Genomic DNA, 13,251 nt, shown 5'->3' with positions numbered 1-13,251 from the left:
TTGTGTTATAAGCGAACCAGTATAAAATCCTTGTGTGATTTTCATTTTGAAAAAGCGCTTATTTTCCAAATAATTCAAACCCCCCCTTTCTTGTTTTTCTCACCTTCACCTCAGACCCCCATCTTCCTGTCAATGCAGTCACATGGTTTGTAGCTTCTTCTGTTTCACTTCCATCAGACCAAGAGGCAACAAGAGTCCTCTTTTGTTTCTTGAGATAGGTCCCACATTCAGTTTTAATATGACCATACCCATTACACTCATAGCACTGAACTTCTTTGGGCTTTTCTTCAGACTTTGTTCTCTTACCAAGGCTGTTAGATTTACTGATGTCAGATGCGATGTTCTTGACATTGCCCTTTGCTCTCACATCTACCTTTTTCATTAGTCTGTTGAACTGTCTTCCCAGCATTTCTATCTTATTTGCCAGATCTTCATCAATATCTTGACCACCTTCCTCTTCAGTGTTTGCCATGAATGCTATGCTCTTGGCTTTCTTTTCAGTTCCACCACATATTCCCATCTCAAATGTTTGGAGGGATCCAATTAGCTCATCAACTCTCATACTTGAGATGTCTTGAGATTATTCTATGGCTGTTACTTTCATAGCAAATCTTTTGGGGAGTGATCTGAGTATTTTTCTTACTAACTTTTCATCTGACATCTTCTCTCCCAAAGCTCTAGAGGCATTGGCAATTTCAAGGATACTCATGTGAAATTCATGAATATTTTCATCTTCTTTCATCCTTAAGTTTTCAAACTTGGTGGTGGGCAGCTGTAGTCTAGACATTTTTACTCTAGAGGTGCCTTCATGAGTGATTTTGAGGTGTTCCAAGCATCTTTAGCCACTTCACAGTTGTTCACCAACCTGAAAATAATCTTGTCAACACCATTGAAGATGGCATTCAATGCTTTAGAATTCCCAAGGGCTAAGTCCTCCTCCTCCTTGGACCATTGTTCTTCAGGTTTCTTCTCAGTAGTGGCTTCTCCTTCTTTAGTAATTACAGGATGCACCCAGCCTGTTAACACAGCCTTCAAAGCCTTATTATCAAGAGATTTTAGAAAGGCTACCATTCGAGGTTTCCAATAGTCATAGTTATAACCATCCAATATTGATGGCCTGTGAATAGATCCTCCATCTCTCTCCATTGTACCAGAAAGTATTGTCCCTAGATCTCACCCAGAACCAATGCAGGATGCCTGCTCTGATACCAATTGAAATTCTGGTATCAGATATGAGATGTCGAAGATAATGTCACGACACTAATATCTGAGTTACACAAACAGAAGAAAGATATAGAATGGTAATGCAAATGACACAAGCAATTGTTAACCCAATTCGGTGCAACTCACCTACGTCTGGGGGCTACCAAGCCAGGAAGGAAATTCACTAAAATAGAATCAGTTCAAAGACTCTCCATACACTTTAACAAGTTACAGTCTTTCTCACCTAATCTCTACCCGTGCAATTTCTACCTAAGCACTCGTAGATATGAGAACCCACTCACTTCCCTACAATCACACCTGTGATCTTAAACAACAATATCTTGAGAAAAGAAAACACTTTTCAATAACACACTTGATTTTACTTCACAGTTTCAATCAAGAAGACACACACTTGATCTTGCTTCACAACTTTGATCAAGTAGACACACACTTGATCTTGCTTCACAACTTTGATCAAGTATACACACACTCTTGCTTAACAGCTTTAGAGTGACAAATTACAACCACAAATTAGTCCAATTCAATCATCAAAAGATGACTTGAATGGCTTACAAGTCTCATGACTAAACAGACACAAACCCTAGCTCTCTCTCTATATTCCACTCAGTATTGGTTGTGTTGTAAAACAGGTATTTTAAGTCCCTTTTTATAGAAGCTTCTAGCTGGGCTTGGACATCTTGAAAACCCTAAATCTATTTTCCAATTAAATCTTTTCATAACAGCTGGTTAGATCTCCTTGGAAAATAAGTAAATCAGGTTGTAATCCATGATTGAATGCGCCTGCAAATCATATCTTCAATCATACATAGATTGCCATTAATTGTGCAATCACAAAACACCAGACATTCACACTGAATGTTCTGTGTACAGGATGTCATGACATCGGGTCTGACATCCTGGAAAAATCCTGCATAATTCCATAATTTCTTTTATAACTTCCAACAGGTACAAAAACATCAGATGCCATGACATTGTGTATGACATCCTGATACAATCCTGCATAATTATGTTTTTCCATTTTAACTCTAGCAGGAACACATTATCAGAAGCCATGGCACTGTATATGACATTCTGAAACATTCCTGCATGATTATGTTCTTGAACTCCAGCAGGTACATAGGATATCTTATGTTTAGACATAACACATAACATCTTGTGAACACTCTTTGTTTTACCAAAATTGCTGCCAACACTTAGAACCAACAATAATAAAGAACAATTGTTGCTCAATTTATTTGAATGATATATTCTATGCTACTGCACAAATGAACAATGGACTATATGTCCTTGATCTTGAAATGCCTATTTATAACATTAATACTAAACGGATGAAACCTAATGAGTTAAATCCAACTTACCTTTGGCATTGTGGATTAGGCTACATAAATGAGAAACACATTTCCAAATTCCATAAAGATGAACTCTTGGACTCTTTTGATTATGAATCATATGAGACATGCATATCTTGTTTAATTAGAAAGATGACAAAGTCTCCATTCATAGGAAAAGGTGAAAGAGCTAATGATCTTTTGGCCTTCATACATACTGATGTATGTGGACCACTGAACATACCAGCCAGAGGAGGTTTTCAGTACTTCATCACATTTACTGATGATTTCAGTAGATATGGTTATGTGTATTTAATGAAACACAAATCAGAGTCCTTTGAAAAGTTAAAGGAATTCAAGAATGAAGTACAAAACCAACTAGGTAAGAATATTAAAAATCTTCGATCAGATCGAGGTGGTGAGTATTTAAGCTTAGAGTTTGATGACCATCTGAAAGAGTGTGGGATCCTATCCCAACTTACTCCTCCTGGAACACCCCAATGGAATGGTTATTCTGAGAGAAGAAATCGAACCCTGTTAGACATGGTCCGATCCATGATGAGTCACACCGATCTTCCAAACTCCTTTTGGGGACATGCACTATTGGCAGCAACTTACACACTTAACCACATTCCATCCAAAAAGGTTGAGAAGACACCATATGAGATATGGAGTGGTAAGAAACCACAATTGTCTTACATGAAGATTTGGGGTTGCGAAGTTTATGTGAAACGACAAATTTCAACTAAGCTTGAGCCCAAATCTGACAAATGCTTATTTGTGGGGTATCCTAAAGAAACAAGAGGGTATTACTTCTACAATCCTTCTGAGGGAAAAGTGTTTGCCGCTCGAACTGGAGTTTTACTAGAAAAGGATTTTATTTCCAAAGGAATCAGTGAGAGGAAAGTAGAGCTTGAAGAAATTCAAGAATCACAAAGTATTGATACACCTATGGAGGAATTAGAGCAGGAAACATAAGTAGTTATGGAAGAGCAACCTGCTCAAGTAGAACGAGACCAGCGTAGGTCAAACAGGATATGTCACCTACCTGAGAGATATGGATATCTCATAACTGATCAAGGTGATGTATTACTCATGTATCAAGATGAGCCCATGACCTACCAAGAGGCCATAACTGGTCCCGAGTCAGAGAAGTGGCTAGAATCCATGAAATCTGAAATGGATTCCATGTACACAAACCAAGTTTGGACCTTGGTAGAGCCTCCTGTAGGAGTTAACCCTATAGGATGTAAGTGGGTCTTCAAAAAGAAGACTGACATGGATGGTAAGGTACATAGCTATAAGGCAAGACTAGTTGCAAAAGGTTATAAACAAATTCATGGGGTTGACTATGATGAAACCTTTTCACCGGTTGCAATGCTTAAATCTGTTCGGATTTTACTTGCTATCGCTGCATATCATGATTATGAAATATGGCAGATGGATGTTAAAATTGTTTTCCTTAATGGGAATCTTCTTCAGGATGTGTACATGACACAACCTGAAGGATTTGACATACAAGAAGAAGCCCAAAAGATATGTAAGTTACAAAGACCAATCTATGGATTGAAGCAAGCTTCCAGAAGCTGGAATCTTCGTTTTGATGAAACAGTAAAATAATATGGATTCATCAAGAACGAAGATGAGCCTTATGTCTACAAGAAGGTTAGTGGGAGCATGATCATTTTCCTGGTATTATATGTAGATGACATATTACTCATTGGAAACAATGTCCCTACCCTACAACAAGTAAAGTCTTGGTTGGGGAAATGCTTTTCTATGAAGGACCTAGGTGAAGCATCCTATATATTAGGAATCAGAATCTATAGAGATAGATCACAAAAACTGCTTGGCCTAAGTCAGAGTACATACATAGACAAAGTGCTGAGACGCTTTAATATGCATGATTGCAAGAAAGGATTCATACCTATGCAACATGGCCCGTGTCTATCAAAAACACAATCCCCTTCAACTAAGGAAGAAAGGGATCACATGAATAAGATTCCAAATACATCTGCAATAGGATCTATCATGTATGCCATGTTATGTACTCGATCAGATGTCTCGTATGCTTTAAGTGCAACGAGTAGGTACCAATCTGATCCTGGTGATGCTCATTGGGTAGTTGTCAAAAATATCCTTAAGTATTTGAGAAGGACTAAGGACTCATTCTTGATATATGGAGGTCAGGAAGAGCTGGCTATAATTCGATACACCGATGCTAGCTCCCAGACAGATAAGGATGACTTTAGATCGTAATATGGATATGTGTTTTTCTTAAACGGTGGCGCTGTGAGTTGGAAAAGTTCAAAGCAAGATACACTTGCTGATTCTACAACCGAGGCCGAGTATATGGCTGCCTCAAGTGCAGCAAAGGAAGCTATTTAGATCAAAAAGTTCATTAGTGAACTTGGCATAGTTCCTAGCATTGTGGATCTCATTGGTCTCTATTGTGATAAAAATGGTGCTATCACACAAGCTAAGGAGCCTAGATCTCACTAACGATCTAAACACATACTTAGGCGTTATCACCTCATTCGAGAGATAATAGATAGAGGAGATGTCAAAATATGCAGAGTACCTACACTTGACAATATTGCTGACCCCCTGACAGAACCTCTTGCGCAGTAGAAGCATTATGGCTGTACTAGATCTATGGGCATTAGGGGTATGCATGATTGTCTCTAGTGCTAGTGGGAGATTGTTGGTGTAAGCCCTAGAGGCTAATGCTTTTGGTACTTCTATCGAATTATTTATTAATAATAAAAGGCTTTTTCTTTATTATGTTTGTTTAATAAAGTCCCTAAAATAGCTAGTCCGTTTAATGTATCAAGCGTGACTTAATCATGAGATCACATTAAACATAAGGACACTATTCTTAAAGTATCCGTAGTCGAGCTTTATCGTGAAGTGGGATAACATTAAAGCATTAAGACTATTATGTATATAGACTGATGATCACATCTCATGGATCATGGATAAGGAGTTATCAAGTCTTAAACATAGGTATGAATATTAAGAGTAATATTTATACTGGATTGACCCGCTATGAGAATACTATATAGAATGTTATGTAAAGTGTCATAAGTTATTCTCATGGTGATAATGGTGTATACCACCCTTCGACCTGAATCCACTATGGATCCTAGATGTAGAGTCGAGTGCCTTATTGCTGATAAAACATTGTCCGTAACTGGATGACCACAAAGACAGTTGATGGGTACTCCACGAAGCATGCTAAGGGACATGAGTGACCTAGATGGAATTTCCCATCCTGCGTAACAGGATAAATGTCTATGGGCCCAATATTGAACTGGACAAGGATGACACGGTCTATGCCTTGTGTTCAATATAGACATAAGGGCAAAAGGGTAATTGTATACATAAGTATTATCACAAAAGGATTTGTTAGATCACATGACATTTTCGTGTCTTGGGTAACAGTGATGTGTTGCTAGATACCGCTCATTGTTTATTATGTTAAATACGTGATTTAATATAATTGCCAATGCCGCAAAAACCTACAGGGTTACCCACAAAAGGACAGATTGATGAGAGATAGAGTAACTAAGGAACACCGTAAGGTACGATGCACTTAAGTGAATTATAGAACATCGTAAGGTATGATGTACTTAAGTAGAATACGAAATATGGTAAGGTACCACGCGCTTAAGTGATTTTGGCATATTATAAGATATGGGCCACATACACTTAAGCGGGATTTTTAGCTTGCAGCCCACATAAGTGGTTCTATAAATAGAACCCTTATGCAGAAGCATTTGAAAAGTTGCAATTTCGTTTCTCTCTCTCTCTCTCTCTCTCTCTCTCTCTCTCACTCAAAGCCTTCATTTGTAACAGCTAGCAATGAGATTGAAGGAATCTGTTCATGTGGACTGAGTAGAGGCGTTGTCATCGTTCAATGTTCATGATCGCTCTAAAGATCTGCATCAAAGGTTTCAATCGTCACAAGAGGTAGCGATTCTATCACTGATCATGCCCATTCGTAAGGATTACTAAAGGAGAATATTTTAAATTCCGCTGCAGTTTGGATCGCTATTCTCCTTCATATTTATCCGTCATTTGCGGGGATATGAGTCTTTATTATGATGGGAACTCCGACTCGTCATTGAAGATTGGAAGGCGATCACTGTGGAATCCAGGTGTTGTCAACACTACTATCAAGGAATTGTCTACCTGCTAAGGAACACTGAGACACCGAAACCAATATGGAATCCAAGCCAATTGGATGTCACAGGTGTTCAAGAAAAACCATTTTTGAGCCACCGGTCATCTTTCAAGTTTATCGGGATTTCGCAGTAATGCATAATATTTCTCTTTAGTATAGATTTTATTGTTCCCCAAAATTTTAAAGCATTATGCGAATAAGATAAATCAATTATTTTGCATACAAAACACAAAAGAAAATTTTGATGGAATGAACTGAATTTTATTGATGTGAAACTGTACACATGGTATGTACAAAGATGCACACACCCTTGATGAAGATGTTGCAAAACTTGAAAAATATAAATAAAATGGCAATGGGAAATATTTTGTATATATTTTCTTCCATTGATTACAGCATTGGCCTTAGTCTACTACAAAATCTGAATTCCGAGACCTTGCTTCAGCTGACAATGATTGAATCGGTCCTTGACCATTTGATATCTAGCTTGTAACGTGATGGGCTCGAGGATCATAGTCAATGCCTTTATCCCTAACTTTTGCTTGGACATCTTAATTCTTTTCGTCCATCGGGATGCTCCTTCCTGCCTAAGTCGCCCTTTCGGGTTTTCGACTTAGCGATCCTTATATTTGTTCCCTAACTTTTGCATGGACAATTCATTTTTTGGTCCATCGAGATAGCCATTTTTGCCTAGATCAACCTTGCGGAGATTAATCTAGTGGCTTTTATCATTTCTTTTTAGGCATAATATTTTTCGACTATGTATGCATTCACTGGCGAGGGCAAGTCTTCCTCATCCATTGTTGTGAGGATTAGAGACCCACCTGAGAAGGCCTTCTTGATGACGAAAGTTCCCTCGTAGTTGGGAGTCCATTTGCCTCGCGGGTCTTAGTGAATAGCAGAATACCTTTTGAGCACGAGTTCTCCTACGCGGTACTTACGAGGAAGAACTTTCATGTCAAAAGCTCATTTGAGACATCTTAGGTATAACTGACCATGACAGACGACCATCAAATGCTTTTCCTCGATCAGATTCAGCTGGTCATACCATAATTGAACCCATTCAGCTTCATCGAGGTCAGCCTCCATGATGATTCTGAGTGAAGGGATCTCGACTTCAATCGGTAGGACAACCTCCATCCCATATACTAACGAGTATGGAGTTTCCCCAGTGGATGTGCGGACTGAGGTTCTGTAATCGTGCAGAGCAAAGGGTAACATCTCATGCCAGTCGTTGTATGTCTTGACCATTTTCTGGACGATTCTCTTGATATTCTTATTAGCTAATTCTACGGTACCGTTCATATTGGGCCGGTATGATGAAGAGTTATGGTGCTCGATCTTAAATTCTTCACACAAATCCTTCATCATGTTGTTGTTGAGGTTACTGGCGTTGTCGGTGATGTTCTTGCCAGGTATCCCATAGCGGAAAATTATCTCTTTCTTGATAATCCGGGTAACCACTTGTCGAGTGACATTAGCATAAGAAGCAGCTTCGACCCATTTCGTGAAGTAGTCGATGACGACTAGGATGAACCGATGTCCATTGGAAGCTTTAGGGTCTATCATCCCAATCATATCGATGCCCCACATAGAAAAAGGCCAAGGAGAAGTCAAAATGTTCAATGGAGTCGGTGGCACAAAGATCTTGTCACCATATATCTAGCATTTGTGACATCTTTTAACAAAGTTTTAACATTTAACCTCCATTGTCGTCCAATAATACCCAGCCCAAAGGATCTTCTTGGCCATAGCAGAACCTTTCGCATGTACATCCCCGCAACCTTCATGTATGGATTTTATGATCGTACTAGCTTCGTGTCTATCCATGCATCTGACCAGTACATAATAATAATTTCTCTTGTATAACACATCACTGTTTAGGAAGAACTTGGAAGAGAGTCTTCTCAAAGCCTTCTTATCGGTAATGGATATACCCTTGGGATATTGCCATTTTTCCAGAAATGTCTTTATGTCGTAGAACCAAGGGTTATTATCATCAGGATCGACCTTAATTACTAGACAATGTGCTGGTTGATCTAAGTGGTCAATATGGATGGATGGTGCTTCATTCTTCCATTTGACTTTGAACATAGACACCAACGTGGCTAGAGCATCTGCTAACTGATTTTCTTCCCTAGAAATATGGTGAAAAGAGATTTCATCAAAGTAGGGAACCAGTTTTCTGATATGCTCTTTGTAAGGTATCAACTTGCTATCCCGAGTCTCCCAATCACCTTTTACCTGACTGATTACCAGAGTTGAATCACCCTATACCTCAAGAATCTTGATCCTTAAGTCGATTGCCGCCTCTAAACCGTAGATACATGCTTCATATTCTACCATATTTTTGGTGCAGTCGAAACTAATTTTAGCGGTAAACGAAAGGTGGAAACCGGTTGGAGAAGTGATAACCACATTTATGCCATGGCCTCGAGCATTGGAAGCACCGTCGAACGCGAGCGTCCATCGCGATCCTGGTTCGGGCCTTCCTTAGGGCTTGCGTTAAAGCCTGGCATAGTGAAGTCTCTAATAAACATAATGTATTCGTATGGAAAGTAAAACCTCAACGGTTGATAACCTTCGACAGGTAGGTGAGCAAGGTAGTCATACATAACACTCCTTTTTATTGCTTTATGGGTCACATACTGAATATCATACTCGGTCAACAACATTTGACACCGGGTAATTCTACCAGTAACAACAGGCTTTTCAAAGATATACTTTATCAGATCCATTTTGGATATTAATAAAGTGGTATGGTAAATCATATATTGTCTCAGGCGTCGAGTAGCCTGATCACACTGAATCACATTGTGTTTTTGACTCGGATTTCACATGTTTATTAGGACTTTATTATCATTTTGTTTGTATTATGCTCTCTTTTATGTTGTATTCAGATATTTAGCTCTTTCGGGACCCTTTTAGAATAAAGGAAGCAAAAAGACCTAAAATTAGGGTTTTTCGGCAAATATTGTACACATGGTGTTGCACATGACGACCGCTATAGAAGAAGCCATGACTCATCAGCCCTCAACCAGGAGGTAACCGCCACATTCCCATGATCTTTCCCATTTCCACACATGGTGAGCGCCATGAAGGGGTGGCGGGCGCCAGCTTTGTATTCCACGTTCCCACTAAGGAGAAGTTGAGGGGCACCATGGTCTTTGCAAGCTGTTGAACTCCTCTATAAATAGGTCGTTCCATTTCATTTTCAAATCATCCAACTTAGTTTACAACACTAAGACTATATTCATCATCTGTAAAGCGGTAATCCGTCACATCAGGGGGTTATCACACCTTAGTGAGATTGAGTTGGGTCACTTTGAGTTGCTGTCGTCTTTATCTTCAGAGTCAGAGGTTTATTTTCCTTGTACCAGATTTAAAGCCTCCGTTTGGAGAAGGTTCTTATTTTATCGCTTTTATTTATTTTACATGTCTCGCTTTACTTTATTTAATTTCTGTCTACGCTTTACTTTATTTAATTTCTGTCTACGCTTTACTTTATTTAATTTCTGTCTATGCTTTACTTTATTTAATTTCTGTCTACACTTTACTTTATTTAATTTCTGTCCACGCTTTATTTTAATTATTTTTCACGCTTTACTCGTTCTTTACGCCTCACATTCTAAAACAACTTTTCATCATGATTAATATCGTTGTGTTTGTTGGTATTACCATGTCTGGCTAAATCTTTTAAAGGTTAGAATGTAAGAATCGCGGTTAAAAAGATGTTTCACATATTGAATCTGTAGAAATACTTTAAAGGCTGTTTTGATTTTTGACTTGAGTTTTCTGAAACAAACTTGGTTAGTTTTAACTATTGAAGGAGTGCGAAAGCACCCTGGCTTAGTTAACTAGGAATTTTTATCACTTTAAGGAAAAATGATTTTTGAAACTGTTTTCGGACTCGTTGATAGATTTAAAATCAGGAAACTCCTTGGGTAAAACTTTCCAAATCAAAATCACTTTTCAACTAAGTTTACGAGTCTTATTTCTTAAAAATAAGTTTACTACTTTAGCGTTCTGTGCACCTTTTATAAGTGACAATAAAAGGTCTTAATTTAAGGGTAAACTCGATTCTGAATACGCGAAAGCGACAGTTCGTGTTAAATGGATTCTTTTCAAGAGTAGAAAATATTGCCTCATAAGTAGTTCTATTTAGACAATCGAAACATCACATAACTGACGTGATATACATTCAAACCTGTCTTTATCTGCACTGCATTTATTATTTACTGTTATTTTGCAACATCAATATCTCTTTTATACCGCCTTAGATAAACATTGTAACGATAGTAATCGATAGATTGACGATTTGGTCTCTGTGGGATCGATATTCTTTTATATTACTCTGACGCGATTCGTGCACTTGCGAACACAGCGATCAAGTTTTTGGCGCTGTTGCTGGGGAACAACTTCGTCAAATTTCGTACCCTGTTATTACACCGTCTAGACTAAGGCATTATTAGCCGGTAAATGCGAAGAACCCGTAGCACCGGAAATATAGTAGATCCTTTAGAGGAACCCGAACGTTACACTCGTACACGCCTCTTACTCATCCGAATTAAGAAAGCTATGGCCGAGAATCGCGACCGGAGGCCTCTTAAGGAATTTGCCCAACCCTCTGACGAACAACCTAGTTAGAGTATAGTAAACCCCCTCATTCCTGCCAACAATTTCGAACTAAAACCATCTTTGTTGCAATTAGTGCAACAAAACCAATTCACGGGTCTCGCTACTGAGAACCCAAATCAACATTTAAAAGTTTTTATCCAACTGGACGACACCTTTAAATCCAAAGGTGCTTCACCCGATGCGATCTGTTTGAGATTATTTCCTTTCTCCCTCAGGGATAGAGCAAGTTCATGGTTAGATTCACTTCCAGCTAATTCAATAACTACCTGGGAAGACCTTAGGAGAGTATTCCTTGCTATATATTTCCCCCTAGTAAGACTGCTGTTCTTCGAAACCAAATAAGTAGATTTACTCAAAACCAAGGAGAATCACTCTTTGAAGCTTGGGAGAGACATAAAGAGCTATTAAGAGTCTGTCCACACCATGGCCTAGAACAATGGCTGATCGTTCATACCTTCTACAATGGACTCCATTATAACACCAAGATGGGCATCGACGTTGCCGCAGGTGGCGCGCTGATGAACAAACCTTACCCTAAAGCTTGTGACCTAATTGAGGATATGGCCCAAAACCATTACCAATGGGGAACTGAACGAGCATCAATAGAGAAAAAGGAGACCCAAGGTGGAATACATGAGATAATCTCTATGGACATGATGCAGGCGAAAATGGACGCTTTAGCCCTTAAGATCAAACATATGTCTACAAACACTAACACCGCAGCGGTAGTCCACACAGAGTGCGAACTTTATGGATCTAAAGGACACGAATCAACGAAGTGTAACCTTTTGAATGACCTGAACACCGACCAAGTGAATTACACCCAAGGTAACCCATTTTCAAACACCTATAACCCTGGATGGAAGAATCATCTGAATTTTTCCTATAAAAACCAGAACCCTATCCAAAATTATGCACCTCAAAGACCGCAAGGTTATCAAGCCCAAAAATCAAATCAACCTATGCAAGTTGTGCCCCAGAAGCCTAACCTTGAGAAGATCATGGAGAGCTTTATAGCAGGCCAGACTCAGCAAAATAAAGAATTCCTAAACCAGAACATTCACGTAAGCGAACTGATAACATAATTAGGAACTAAGGTTGATCAGATAATCACTCACAACAAGATGCTTGAAACCCAAATCTCACAGGTAGCACAAAACCAAGCCCCACAAACTACACCTGGAGGACAGTTCCCTGGACAACCTCAACCAAACCCTCGAGGGCAAGCTAACGCTATCTCGTTACGAAGTGGGACCGCTTACAAAGGGCCTCATAACCCAACAATGAGCGAGTTCAAAACTTCTAAAGGAAATATACCTACCAACCAAGAAGAGGAACCGGTGGAACCCGATAAACAAACTGACCAAGAAGGAGAAGCCAAGGATAAAACTTACAAACCACCACCCCCGTACAAACCACCAATCCCATAGCCGCAAAGACTTAAACAAACCAAAATCAATAACCAATACCAAAAATTTATAAAAGTAATAGATAAGCTTCATGTAGAGATTCCTTTCACCGAAGCTATCACCCAAATTCCATCTTACGCCAAATTTCTCAAAGATATCTTAACCAACAAGCGTAGGCTTGACGATCCCACACCCTTGGAAGGCAACTTTATTTCCGAGAATAAACTTGCTAAGAAGGAGAAAGAACCTGGAAGTTTTTCTATACCTTGCATTTTAGGGAGTCATGTGATCGACAAAGCTTTCCTAGATTTAGGCGCTAGTGTAAGTTTAATGCCCTTAGCTGTGTGTAAAAGGTTAAACTTAGGAGAATTACAACCAACTAAAATGTCCCTCCAATTATCCGATAGGTCTGTTAAGTATCCTGTAGGCATTTTAGAAGACATCCCAGTTAGGATCGGTTAACTTT

At 39.0% G+C, this 13,251-nt stretch overlaps 1 non-coding gene across 1 annotated transcript; it reads right to left on the bottom strand.

Annotated features, from left to right (window-relative positions):
• Positions 1 to 11,699: 11,699 nt before the first annotated feature.
• LOC127134050 (small nucleolar RNA R71) lies at positions 11,700 to 11,806 on the bottom strand. Its single transcript, XR_007807830.1, has one exon. It is a non-coding gene; the product is annotated as a small nucleolar RNA R71 (small nucleolar RNA).
• Positions 11,807 to 13,251: the final 1,445 nt, after the last annotated feature.

This window comes from Lathyrus oleraceus, chromosome 3 (genome assembly GCF_024323335.1).
Source record: "Lathyrus oleraceus cultivar Zhongwan6 chromosome 3, CAAS_Psat_ZW6_1.0, whole genome shotgun sequence".
Taxonomy (NCBI): domain Eukaryota; kingdom Viridiplantae; phylum Streptophyta; class Magnoliopsida; order Fabales; family Fabaceae; genus Lathyrus; species Lathyrus oleraceus.
The sequence above is the reverse complement of the archived record's forward strand: the minus strand, read 5'-3'. Positions and strand labels throughout refer to the sequence as shown.